The sequence below is a fragment of the Meleagris gallopavo genome, chromosome 7 (genome assembly GCF_000146605.3).
Source record: "Meleagris gallopavo isolate NT-WF06-2002-E0010 breed Aviagen turkey brand Nicholas breeding stock chromosome 7, Turkey_5.1, whole genome shotgun sequence".
Taxonomy (NCBI): domain Eukaryota; kingdom Metazoa; phylum Chordata; class Aves; order Galliformes; family Phasianidae; genus Meleagris; species Meleagris gallopavo.
The window spans coordinates 12,906,976-12,920,286 of record NC_015017.2 but is presented as its reverse complement, the minus strand read 5'-3'; the positions used below and the strand labels follow the sequence as shown (position 1 = coordinate 12,920,286).

Below are 13,311 nucleotides of genomic sequence, written 5' to 3'. Positions count from 1 at the left end.
TTAAAGGGAAATGTAGGTGGAAACACAAACAGGGAGGTCTTCATCCTGTGTGAAGTTCAGCAGCTGTGAGGGCAGAAAGGAGATTTGGGACTCTTCATAGTGTTTTTGAACTCTGCCTACTGCACCACACCAAGCTGGAACTCACAACATGTGTGTGTGCGTCTTGGGGGGTCTTGGCCCCACAAAAACAGGAAGAACTAGTGATTTGAGCCAGGAAATGTCCAGCCTGGTTACAGCTGCTGTTTCACTTCTACATTTCATCTACAGCTCAGATCTCACAGCTGGGTTTCCCAGGTACCAGCTGCAGAGCACAACAATGCTTTTAACAGCCCATGACCTTCTTCTATTCTCCCCAGCCTTGCACCACCATAAGTGGCCAATGGCCAGAGTGTGTCTGTGTGTCCTGCATGGACCTGCCTGCTTCTCAGGAACAGAAGGTCCTAATCCACGTGATCAACAGTAAGATTGTTTTGTTTCTTCTCTTTCATAGTGAGCTTTTCTGTGGTCACAGAGTTGTCCACCTCCTACAGACTTTCCATAAACCAAACTGTTTCCTACATTTTTGGGCAGAGAATCACAACATTTGATTACCAGGAAATGAGGTTGGAAATGAAAATGAGTTTATCTGCTGCTGTGGAAGTGAAGAAGTAAAGGAGCACAGCAGTATACTGTAGTAAGAGAGCAGGGCAAACTGAAGGCAACATAAAGCCAAAGGTCCATAAGGCTGGACTGTTGTAAAGATCACCTGTTCCCAACACTCCTCAGGAAAGATCAGGAATATACCTCATTTCAGAGCAAGGAGGTAAATGAAGGTGATGCATCTAGATTGAGAGCAGGTTCAGACTAACTTATATGTATTATTTCTTACGAAGATCGCCAGGGAATAGACAGAGCATCCCAGACATACTTTCCTTTTGTAAACCATGGAATTTGCTTTGCATACCAAGATTACATTTATCTGCAACTTATTCTAGCACAAGTTGGAAGCATGTTAATACGTAGCAAGAATAAAGACGTGTGACCAGCAAATTAAAAAATTCATACAGCTATGTATATATTGTAATAAAAATGACTGTTAAGTTTAGAAGGTTAAGTTACATCCTTGGTCTGTTCCTCAGCAAACTTCAGCACTGACAGCCATGGAAGAGAAAGTATTAACGAAACAAAAGTGAAGTTGCAAGGGCTGGGACCAAAACAAGTACAGGTTCTTGTTTTCTTCCTTCCACACATTTCACTTCCTTTCTGATGAGCCTTGTATTTACTACTTGGAACACATCTGGCCACCACAGATTTGGTCTTATCAGAGTTTATTTTTCATTTCACTTACTTGTATGGCTACGCAAGACATCATCAAAGAGAAGGCAAGAAAGCAGTATCAAGAGTGCTCTATAAGGAATATCTCTTATTTCACAACCCAAAAAACACAGGTAAATCCCTCACATTGCAATTAAGCACTGTGCTGCTCTGAAGCACTTGCACAGAGAGAGGATTGCTGAAGTTTGATTTAACATCTGCAGTGCCACAGTATTGAGGGTGATAAAAGGAGCAAGAATAGAGCGAGTTTCAGGCACGCAAACATAAACCAGAAGACAAAATAATGTTTCTCAAAGGCAAAAAGATCTTTTATGATTCTCTAAAAGCCACCCCTGTTCTCTGGTTGGCAAATGTGGCCCTTTCTAATGGGGAAAACATACGTGAGAAAACTTGTTATTTGAAGTCTGCCTTCTTACAAACTTCATCCCACTAACTCTCTAGTCTCATCCTGGGGGACCCAGAATTCTTGAGGCTTTCTACATGCATTTTGCATCAGATCATAAGCACGTATACTTATGCTCCATCTGGCAATGGTATCTTGTTTCCAACAAACCTAGCTACTACTCCAAATGAAAATATAAAGCCTTCATGATACACTAACTTGTCCTGAAATAAATGTGTTTCTCTCATTAGCTAGCAATCGTCTTACAGCCTTTAACAGGAGCTTTGAGAAACTATCTTCATGGTTTCCATTCTTCAGTAACTACAGCCATTGTGATCACAAATATACACTTATAGGAATATTCAAAGATGTATTTTTTCACACTGTACAAGCTGAAAACTGATATTCTATGTCCTGATGAGTTTAAAGGGCAAAAGTAAAACAGATGAGGTCTGATTGATCGGGAAATAGAATACAAGAAAATATAAAAAAATTGTAATGTGATGGGAATCTGTGGCTGTTTTGCTTTTAAACTGGGAGGCATATATATTGTTACCACCTTTTGTGCTTAGCTGAATTTATTTTCATTCCACATCTCTCAGCTGCACAACACTGAACTGTCAGTAGTGACTGTATGGGATAAAATAGCATAACATTTGGAAGTGGACCCATCTGTGGCTTTTTTCATAACAATGCATACAACTTAAACTTACTGTAGCCAGCAATCTGCAGAGAAGTGTCTCAGATTTCTGGCTAAGTGGTCAAACAGCCTCTCTCCTCCTGGTTACTTTCACTTTCATTAACTTCCTCTCTGTTCCCATGTAACACTCTTGAAGAGTTTTGTTAGGAAACTGTCACATTCATGTGATGGAGAGATTTCTTGGCACAGGGAGAGGTGATCGCATTTCCTTTTCTTGTAAGATACGATGCCTTCTCCTGTCAGCATGTGACTCAGGCATAGAACTTGTATTTTATATCTCACTCTGGCTTTAATTGCAGCATTGTAACCACTTCGTTCATTGACTGCAACAGTCTTCTTTATTGCAGGCTGTAAAAGGGCAGTAATAAACCCAATGGCATTATGTAGTGTAGTCTCCAACTCATGTTGTTATTCATTCTCTCAAAGCCGACCCTGCTCAGGAGAAGGGATTGCTGCTTAATTAACCTTTCTGCAAGGAAGAAGTCTTGGCAATTGGATCAGGTTCATTTAGATTTCAACAGTGATACTCTGTTAAGAAAAGACTTATATTTCAAAGGAGCACTCCCTTGGATCAAAAAAAATGTCATCTACAGCCCATTGGCCAGGTTACAGTTGTGCTTGCATATATCGACTGAGAGAATAATTGGTTGTACTGATGCTGAACAAAAGCTGAAGTGCTGTGCCCTTCTTGCAGCATCAGCATGTGCTGATTTTGTTTAGCAAACACTGAATCTCCCTGATAACACTAACTGTAGAAAGGGATGCCTCTGTATTACAGCAGAAATCTCATTCCCCAGAGAAATAATATGGCAACTCATAAGTTAATTTGCTCCTAAAGCAGAGCCCTCTTGATGTGGCTTGGTGAGTCCTGTGCGTGGATAGAACAGCAATGTGAAGAAAAGTTCCTTCGAAGCCTCAGAAGAAGCTCAGGCATCCGCTTGGCAACAACCTTGGTGCTGAGAACATGGAAAATTTCACTGTGAAGAGTGAAACACACAAAGAACATCTGCATCTTCAAAGCAACCTTCTGTTACAAAGCAAAGAAGGACAAGAAAATCTTCAAGGGGTCAGACACTGAAACAACAAAACCACAAATCCTTATGGTATCCCTATCCCACAGAGACAGGTACCTGAAAGTGATTTAAGTAAGTCATTCCAGCAAAGACCAATTCAGACTGAACCATAAGGCTGAATTATATTATAGTAAGGCTGAACTACATATGCCACATAAATAGTACATTAAGTTTTCCGGTCTTGAATTCTTTTAAAAGCCTTTGAATTTTCCATATACTTTGAGAGAGCCCCATATGAGGCCAAAATGTTGGATCATCTTATCTTTTCCTTACTGAGTAGAGGAAATCATATTTCCAACTGTTTGCAGATGCTCTTACTTGAAAACTTTCAGGAGCTGTTTCAGAGACAGCTTGAATCTTTCATCTAAATGGAGAGCCTGACTGTCAACCTTTTATTTCTTTCACATAAGGAGGATGGAGAGAAAGGAGGGATGTTCATTTTAATTAGAAGGAAGTAGAAGTTTATCCGCTATGTCAAAGCTAAAATGGCACACTTCTTAACTATGTAAAATCTGTTTCCTATTCTAGTGAATTCTTTTAGGTTACAAAGGACTACATTACCAGTACGGAGCAACTCCAACGTTGCAGAAAAAAAGGCCATGAGATCAGTGGTGTGAATGTGTCCATACTGTGATTTATCAGAAAACCATACTGAATTATGTCATGAGACTGGTGAAGTAAGAAAATGAGATCCTGTGCAGAATCCATCTGCTAGTAAAGCAATTAAAAAGATGGACTTCATAGACATTGTTGCATGACACTATGATTTCCTCACAGGAAACTCACCCACTGCAGCACCTGGTGAAGGCCATTCCACGATCATTATGTAACATTTTCAATAGTTAACATCAGTTTAATCCCAAGCTAAAGTACTTAATGGGTGTGAAAGAGAGTAAGGACTTACTCTGCACATAGAGACAGTGGGGCAGAGAAACACTTATGTGTTTTCCATTTCCTGTAAATGTGTTTCTCAGAAGGTTTGTGTGCGTGTATCTCCCTCCTCTGGTGCACAATAAAGTAACACCCTGGTGGAAGAAACAGATTTGTTGTGGCAAAAAATAAAAACTGGGAAAGAGTCCTCAGTGAAGTAGCACAAATGCTTAATAAATCTACATGAGAAGTACAGTAATCCCTTTGCTTCTCCTTTTCATTTTACTATCATCATATACAGTAACTATTGCAGCTGTCTGCTGCACCTGGGCACTTTGTATTCATTAACATTTTGCCCTAGAAATAGCTCAGCCCACCCTGACACAAATGAAACTGGAATTTCACCTCTCATATGCCTGCATGATTTTAATTTTTATTAACTGCTAGGAAGGTTTTTCTTTCTTCTTGGTTCTGCCACACTGTTGGGTTAATAATCTATGATTAATATACATAGTTTTGTATCTATGCAAGTACCTAATCTCCACATAGAAACCCCAGTTTAGAGCATCAATTCTTGTTACAAATCATGGTGCCAGAAGCACGTACCTACTCTCTTTTCCTGTGTGTTCATTTGTTTTTTGTGTGTATATGGAATGCCTTAACAATGTTATTATGCAGACAACAGGCACGTACACATCAGGTTGTCTGCACATTCATGATTGATTTCCCTTGTTGCTTTTAGTTAGGAAAACCTTGATATGTACTCCCATGAAGTAAAGAAATTCAAAGAAATAAAACTGAATATGTTTATCCCTGATAAAACTGAAAATGTACAATGCTCCTTGTATGTATATTCCTTCTGTGGATTTCTGGTATGAATGGGAGAGGGTATTCATGAGAGGCTGCTAGATAATTATATTCTGAGTTGTCCATTTTTACCATCTTTCATTAAACATGTTCAAGTTAATGGCATGAACTTGTAGACATTTGGCATTGCTTTCTCACTGGCAAGTTTCAAGCCTGTGACTGGCCCGTTATTATTGTCCACGTAATCTGCAGCAGAGCTAGGACTTGGAGCTAGACTGCTATGCTTAGTCTTACTACTATAGAGTATTAAATCAGTTGCCATGAAACATTTGATCAAAATAAGTAATGACTTTCTGAAATAACTGTTTTTATAGGATCTGCATCCTAAACTGATTTAGCTGTGCATGTCCCTGTTTATTGCAGAGGAATTGGACCAAATGACCTTTAAAGGTCCCTTCCAACTCTAAGGAGTTATGGTTCAATGATTAAGCTAAGAAAGATGAGTGAATTTTGTCTGTTATTAAACACTGAGGCTAGATCTTCTCTGAACTATGTTCTTTGGCTCCTACTAAATTGATCCCAGGTTCTATTTGCGTACCAGAATTATACCAGAAACTCTTTCCAGCATTTTCCTAAATACTTTGTTTACTTTGTCGTAAGTTTTCAGTTGTATGGTTATAATACTTGCATTTCAGATCTATAATTTTATCTAGATCTACAATTGATAGTTACTGTAGTATGTTAACAGTCATGGTTTACGATAGAGCCTAAAGAAATGGGATTAATCTCATCTAACTTCAGATATGTCTAGTATATGGATGATTTCTCTCTGGTGATTTGAAAGGGGCTCTGGAAAATAACCCTAGATGCAGACATCTGCTTCAGCTAGTGGCCTGCCTTAGGCAATTGCAAGGGAAAAATATTTCCATCTCTTGTATTCAGCCGTATCTTCTGTTTGGTTCACCTTCTGTGCTATTCTGCCAAAAAATCCTAAGTAAATTACCCACTTGCATGGCTATCAACAGCCTAGTCCATAACACCAGTGGGAAAAGAAGAGTGATCTGGGCAGGGAGCAGCAAGATATCACACTGTCATACGTGTCCTACCAGTATCTGAAGGGAGCCTATAAGAAATCTAGATTCTTTAATAGGTAGTGTAGTGATAGGACAAGGGGCCATGACTTTAAACTAAAAGAGGATAGGTTTACACTAGATGAAGGGAAGAAAATCTTTATAGTATGGGTGGTGAGGTGCTGGAACAGGCTGCCCAGAAAATCTTTGGTTCTCCAATCCCTGGAAGTATTCAAGGCCAGGCTGGTTGCAGAAGAAACAATCTTCTCTCATTGGTGGGTAGAAAACTGCTTGCAGCTCTTCCAAGAGCTATGGTGACCTCCATGCCCCACTGATGAAAGCAGTGGGACATTTTCTATGCAACCAAGAAGGTTCTATTGGAATGTTCCTGACTTCCTCACCCAAACTTGGATGTCAGCCCTGTGCTTGTAGAAGGAGAACTGGTCTGCTTCAACTGTTGAGTGACTCTTGTCTAAGCCAGACTGATGGTGGTGCAGAAAATTCATATGAGAGGAGAAATGTTTGCAGCGCAGACTTTATTCTTTGTCATGGTTAAGGGAGCTATCTTCAAAGGAGGCAGTGTTCCTTGGCTTGGCTCTCCCCCACTCTCTTCTGGATAAATCCATCTTGATCAACAGCTTCAAAAAAAAAAAATGCTATTTTAAGAATAGAAGTGTCTCATTCCCTTTTGGAATTTGATGTTTAAATTACTCTGACACTGGTTTGTCTATTTGCCACACTAACAAAAGAAAAAAAGAAAAAACAACACATCACTATAGCATAAAGAGAAGGCATTAACACAAATGTAATTTAAACCAGGAAAGCTAGTCAGTACCTCAGTTAAGATTTCCTAATGGATGCTTCATTATCTAACCAGGGAAGCCATTCCCTTCTGTTGTAATGGATGTGTATTTTTAAAACAACACTTTACAACAGCCAGCAGCCAGTTCTGTGAGCATTTATATAAAATAAAAGAGGCAAGTATTTTAAATTTTTGTGACATTAGAATGATGCAACAGAGAGACTGTTTCTGTCCTAATCATTTATTGCCATTCTATCAAAAAAGAACTTTAGCCAGACCTTGCTGGACTGCAAATGATGTCCTTACACATCTTACCAAGATCAGACCCTGTGTCCCAATTCACAGCACTGCCATCAATGGGACTCTGTCCATACTACAAACCCGTGGAAAGAGGAACCTGACCCACTCCTCTCACAGGCTTGTGTTGTTGGGCTCACAGCTTCCAAAGGCTTCACAGAGGAAGATGAACATAAGCTACAGAGGCTACATTCAAGCCCTTGGGGAAGAATAACTTTGCTGGTTTGAGTGCTTACTAAGAGAAAATGAATGAAAAGGCTTCAGCCAGAGCTTCACAGAAGCAGACCACTGCCAAGGTGCTATTTCAGCTCAAGTAGCCTTGCAAAACTCCCTGTTTCTGTATGATGACTGCTCAGCTAACCATATCAGTTGTACAAGAACTCACGTAGGATCATGGAACCATTTCACAGGGAGGTGGTTCAGTCACCATCCCTGAATGTATTTAAAAACCATTTGGATGTGGTGTTTAGGGACATGATTTAGTGAAGGGTTGTTAGAGTTAGGGTAGTATGGTCAGGTTGCATATGGACTTGATGATCTTTAAATTCTTTTCCAACCTGAGCAATTCTATGATTATTCGGGGTGGACGGGGTACAGAGCTCATCTACGTGGATGCTCAGCCATCCTCTAATAGCTACAATACTTAGATATCTGAGTTATTGACTCAAGTAGCAGTTTCTCTCTAAAGAAAAGGCAAAAGTGACAGCTCTATTTATCAGTTTTTATTAGACATTCAACTTTTCCCTTGAACACAGGGAATTCTAATCCTCAGAGATTTCGTCATCTCAGGTAGAAATGTTATTCATCCCAGTATTAAGGAGTCATTTGGACTCGTGGTCTGGCTTGACCATGTTGGAAAAACAGATGAAAACTGGACTATTTGGATGACAACACAGGAGAATTTTCTTCGGTATGTTGCTAACTATGGTAGAAAAGATGAGTGCTAGAAGTCAGACAGTGGGCTTTTGCAGTACAACACCGATCTTTTGGATGTAAAGGCTGAGTAAAAAGATAAACGACAGATAGAAACTGATGTAAGGTAGATATGTTTTTGGATAAAATATATATACACATAACCTCAGCCCAAGCCTTCATAATAATAAAAATAAAACTTGAGTCCAGAGAGTGGTGGTCAATGGCTCAGTGTCTGGAGGAGATCAGTGATGAGTGGTGTCCCCAAGGGGTCAGTGCTGGGGCCAGTACTCTTTAATATCTTCATCAATGACATCAACAGCAGAGTCGAGCTCACCCTCAGCAGGTTTGCTGAATGACACCAAGCTGTGGGATGCGGTCAACAAACCAGAGGGATGAGAAGCCATCCAGAAGGACCTAGACAGGCTTGAGCAGTGGGCCTAGGTGAACCTCAACAAATCCAAACGCAAGATCTTGCATCTGGGCGGAGGCAACTCCCATTACCAATACATGCTGGGAGATGAAAGGATTGAGTGCTGCTGAAAAAGACCTGGAGTTACTGGTGGGTGGGAAGCTGGACATGAACCAGAAATGTGCCCTTACAGTCGCCGCAGAAAGCCAACTGTATCCTCGGCTGCATTAGCAGGCTGAGGGAGATGACCCTGCCCCTCTGCTATGTACTGGTGAGGCCTCACTTGGAGTACTGCTTCTAGATGGGGAGTCCTCAGTACAGGAGAGGCGTAGACCATTGGAAGGGCCATAAAAATATTCCACAGAACAGAATGCCTCTCCTATAAGGACACGCCGAGAGAACTGGGGCTGTTCAGCCTGGAAAAGAGAAGGCTGTGAGGTGACCTGCTATCAGCACTTCTGCATCTAAAGAGGAGTTGCGGGGAAGAAGAGGACAACCTCTTTAGCAGGGTCTGTGGTGACAGAACAAGGATAAATTATTTCAAAATCAGGGAGGGTAAATTTTGGTTAGATATAAGGAAAAAATATTTTACAGCAAGGGTGGTGAGGCACCAGAACTGCTTGCCCAGTGATGTGGTCGATGCCCTGTCCCTGGAGACTTAGAAGACAAGGCTGGATCAAGCCCTGGGCAACATGATCCAACTATGGGTGTCCCTGTTCACTGCAGGGGAGGTAGACTAGATGTCCTTCAGAGATCCCTTACAACTCTAAGGATTCTATGATTCTACGAATAATAAAACAGACTACACTTCTGAACATGGGTATCACTTAAGCTATAAAGAGATAAATAAAACAGAAGGAACAAAATGAAACAAGACTGAAAAGGAATATCTAATAAGAGAGGAAATACAGAATATGATCCCAAACATAATACTCACCAATGCCTTTCTTGCTCTGAGAATGAAATGGGAACCATCATCTTTTTAAACAGATCATCATGCGTACCCTACGCCTCGAAGTTTATTTGCTTTGATAACTATGACAGAAATGTGCAAGGCAGTTTTTTTCAAGGACTGAATTTACATTTAAAAAACCTGCAAGCCGTTTTCCTGCCTTTGAACTTGTAGAGGTTGTACAGCACTTCATCACTGTTCCCAGATTAAAAAAAGAAAAAATTATTCACACTTGCACAGAAGTCTTTGAGTCATGGATATGAGGCAAGAAGTGCCCATGTGTGGCTGGAGAGGTTATGCTTTTCTTCTGCCTTCAGCCAGAAGATTCAGCATGCTCCTATTCACTCTACAGGCTGTGCTAATGCCAAGGCTCTGGGCTTCACAGTAGCATCAAAATTGCACAGAATGATGTATTTCACTCCCACATTCTTTTGCTCCTCCATGGCCTCAGTGTGGGTGAGGCTGCCAGCACGTGCTGCCCCAATGCCCACAACCCACAGCTGGCTGCTGACATCCCTCTGTGAGCTGCTTCAGAATGTTCCCACTGCCCTTAAAAGCATACCAGGAGGGAACTGCAGCTCCTTACAGATTTTGGGATGCAGCTTTGAGACAAGCACCTAGCTGCACTACTGCAAGGAAAGGCTGATCTGGAGCTGGAAGCTGTGCAACCCCGCTGGCAAAACTCCTGCTGCATGCTCTGGACTGTTCCTCTTTGTTCAACATGGGCAGCCTGTAACTCAGCCTAGGGGAACTGTGTGGGAAAGAGAGTTTGGAGATGCTGCTCCTGCTGAGATCTCATTTGTCCTTTCCTCAGGGTCTCCAGCAATGTGATACATTTCCGAAAGAACCAAATGCTCTTGCAAGCAGTAGCTTTATGTGCTAAGTAGCAGAGGTCTTGCCAGGACAGTTCTCACACAAGAGGATCTGAGGAAGAAGAAAAAGATCAGGATCCTATCTAGCAGGCCTTTCTGTGAATGCAAAATGAGGGAACCAGTGGCTCCAGGAGGTTCTCCACAGCTCTCCCAACATAGTTACCCCATAGCAGTCACTCAGCCAACAGCAAAGCCTAAGGGCACAAAACCTAGGGACAAGTTTTGCATGATCTACTCAACAGTTCCTGGTTTAAAGCCTATGCTTCCTCACTTCAACATATGCAAGCCAAACATGACACCTTCCCAGGAGGGAAGGGGATACTTCCCACACTGCCCTCTAATTCCCACACTACTGAGAAGTGGGATGCTCTTCTCACACCTGCGTGCACTGATGCTTCTTCAGCCCCATAACTGACAGCTCAGAGGTAAAATGACAGTGGCATCGATCAGTGGATGGTGATGATAAAACATTTCCTGGCAGCAGAATTAGGAGAAGAGTGCTGCCCTGCCTGTGCAGTGAGAACAAACATGGAGGACTGGGTCTGTTCAGCTCTGGGCTGGTCCCTGTGACAGTGAAGTACATCTCCCTATCTCCTGCAGCATCTGACATAATGTGCCTTCAGTGCCCCACCTGGGGACATCCGAGTATCTGCACTGGACCACAGTGACAACGGTTACCTGAAGGAGGAAACCATATTTTCAGCTGTGCTTGGCTTGATGCAAGATGTATGGAGGAGAGAAGACGAGGGGCACATTCCTTCCAGGGGACACATGATCAGGGCACCCAGCTGTGCCACTCATTAGCCACATAAAAACCAGCAGTGCTGAGGGCGGTTCGAAAGGAAAGACTTGGTTCACGTGTGTTTCACAGTCACGCTGGGTGTTTCGTCATCCCTGCAAGGGTGCAGTGCTGCTGGTTCTGAGAATGCAGCATACCAAGTGACATTTGGCTATGGTGGAGCTGTTTTACAGCAATGCTTCGTGCAAACCTGCAGCTCTCACACAGAACAGGGGGAGGGCTTGCTAGAAATGAATTCTTCAGGGAGGCATGGCAGATGCTTTTCTAAGAATACATTGCATGACAACACATAACTCTCTCGCCAAAGTGGAGAGGCGTAAGGATCTGTACTGCCCTGTTCTGCTGAGTCTGATGAGAATAGTAGTGGGTACTCAACTCAGCTTTATTTGCTTTTAAGTTAATTTTTCTTTAGCATTCACTTATACCAGAATTCTTACCTAATTGACTATACTCAGATCTATTTATTATTTATTTTGAGAAAGTTGAACTTAGAGACATTCTACTGAGATTCACCCCCTCATACACAGCACATTCTCCTTATGTGCTGGGCAGGCAAGTTACTGTAGTCAGCAACTGCCTTTTGATATGCGAGAACAGCACCCACTGCCCTATTTACAAATGCTAGATTCAGAGATTACTAAACCTGGCCCAAAGGCAATGGTGAGGATGACCAGGCTATGACTGTGAAGAATGTATGTGTGGGTGAATTTAAGGTTGAGGAGGGAAAAAGCTAGTGATGCTTGTAAGATCTGAGGCCCACTCTTTAATGTAAGACGTATGTTCTTCCTAGAAGAGGAGAATCTTGTGAGTTATTTATAAAGCCTCAGGGTGCCAAACCCCAGTGTTACAGGAACATCTGCTCAGAAAGCTTGCATAAGAAGTTCCCTCCACGCTATTTCCCTGTGGCTAAATCTCAATTTGGACTGCATGACTAGTGTCTGTTAGTAAATGAAATAGGTGCATGAACAGACCTGGAAAAAGCCTGCAGCCTCCAAAACTGGGTGGCTGCATCCAGACAGCTAAAAATGAATCTACTACTGGAATGTCCTTGCTCAAATGCATGGGGCTGGCTGCCTCACCCTTCCAATGGAGCAATGGCCCATGCCTGGAGGTTTCAGGCTCCCTTCCCGCGGGGGAAGGCTCCTGGCTGAGCCTTGCTGCTCTTTCTGCAGACAGCAAGCTGATAGCTAACACTTGAACTATTAACTCAAATACATACCACTAAGGCACAGCTGCTGGACAACATTTGGATGCAGCCAGAGTATTCATGAAGTTCAGAGCCATTCATTCCAGAACAAGCACCTTATGGAAAACACTCAAAGTAGTGTCTGCTGCTCACTCAGGCACATAGCAGGGTTCCTCACATCTCTCTCATTCCCATAGCTGCAAATGATCCAGCAGGACATACCTTACAGTCACGGAGAGCTGCAGTGAAAAGACCAAGCTCCTATCACATTCACTTGCCACGCCCATTCTCTGGAATGACCTATGTGGACCTGCCTATTGAAAATAACCCCCTGTCCAAATTCAGTACAACTGATATTTCCCACAGCAATCATTCAATCAGCCACATTCTCACCCCTTACTATTAGAGTAAATGTGGCATCTTCTTAGACTTTACTACTGCTGTAATTGCTTGAGGCCTTAGAAGTCAAAGCTGAGTAAATCTAAAGTTTCTCTCCGGACAACCATGCAGAAATAAGTTTCAATTTCAGAGATTTGTTCAGTTCATTTATTCCCTAAAAGCTGTCAGCACTCTCACTGCCCAGCTGTACCTCAGATTACATATTTAGGATTTAATTACCTTCAGTACACATTAAACAGATTATATATCATGTGCTGGTGAGTCAAGACTCAGATTTAAACACAAGAGAAATGTATTTTGTTGAATGGAAAGCCATGAGGAATACTCTAACTTTGCCTTGATTGCCAGGAGACCTTCGTTCCACATAGTCTTTTAGTCCACGCCTCCATGGTCTGCTTTACCTGCTCTCAGTCATATCACCAAGAAAAGGCAGTGCCATGTAGCCTGACTGTGGCCTCCATCTG

The 13,311-nt window shown here is 42.1% G+C and overlaps 1 long non-coding RNA gene across 1 annotated transcript in view; it reads right to left on the bottom strand.

Annotated features, from left to right (window-relative positions):
• Positions 1 to 6,399: 6,399 nt before the first annotated feature.
• Positions 6,400 to 13,311, bottom strand: part of LOC109368509 — a 36,211-nt gene continuing 29,299 nt past the window's right edge. The window contains exon 4 of the long non-coding RNA XR_002116612.1: positions 6,400 to 6,854. This is a non-coding gene — a long non-coding RNA (uncharacterized LOC109368509). The remainder of the gene's footprint in view (positions 6,855 to 13,311) is intronic.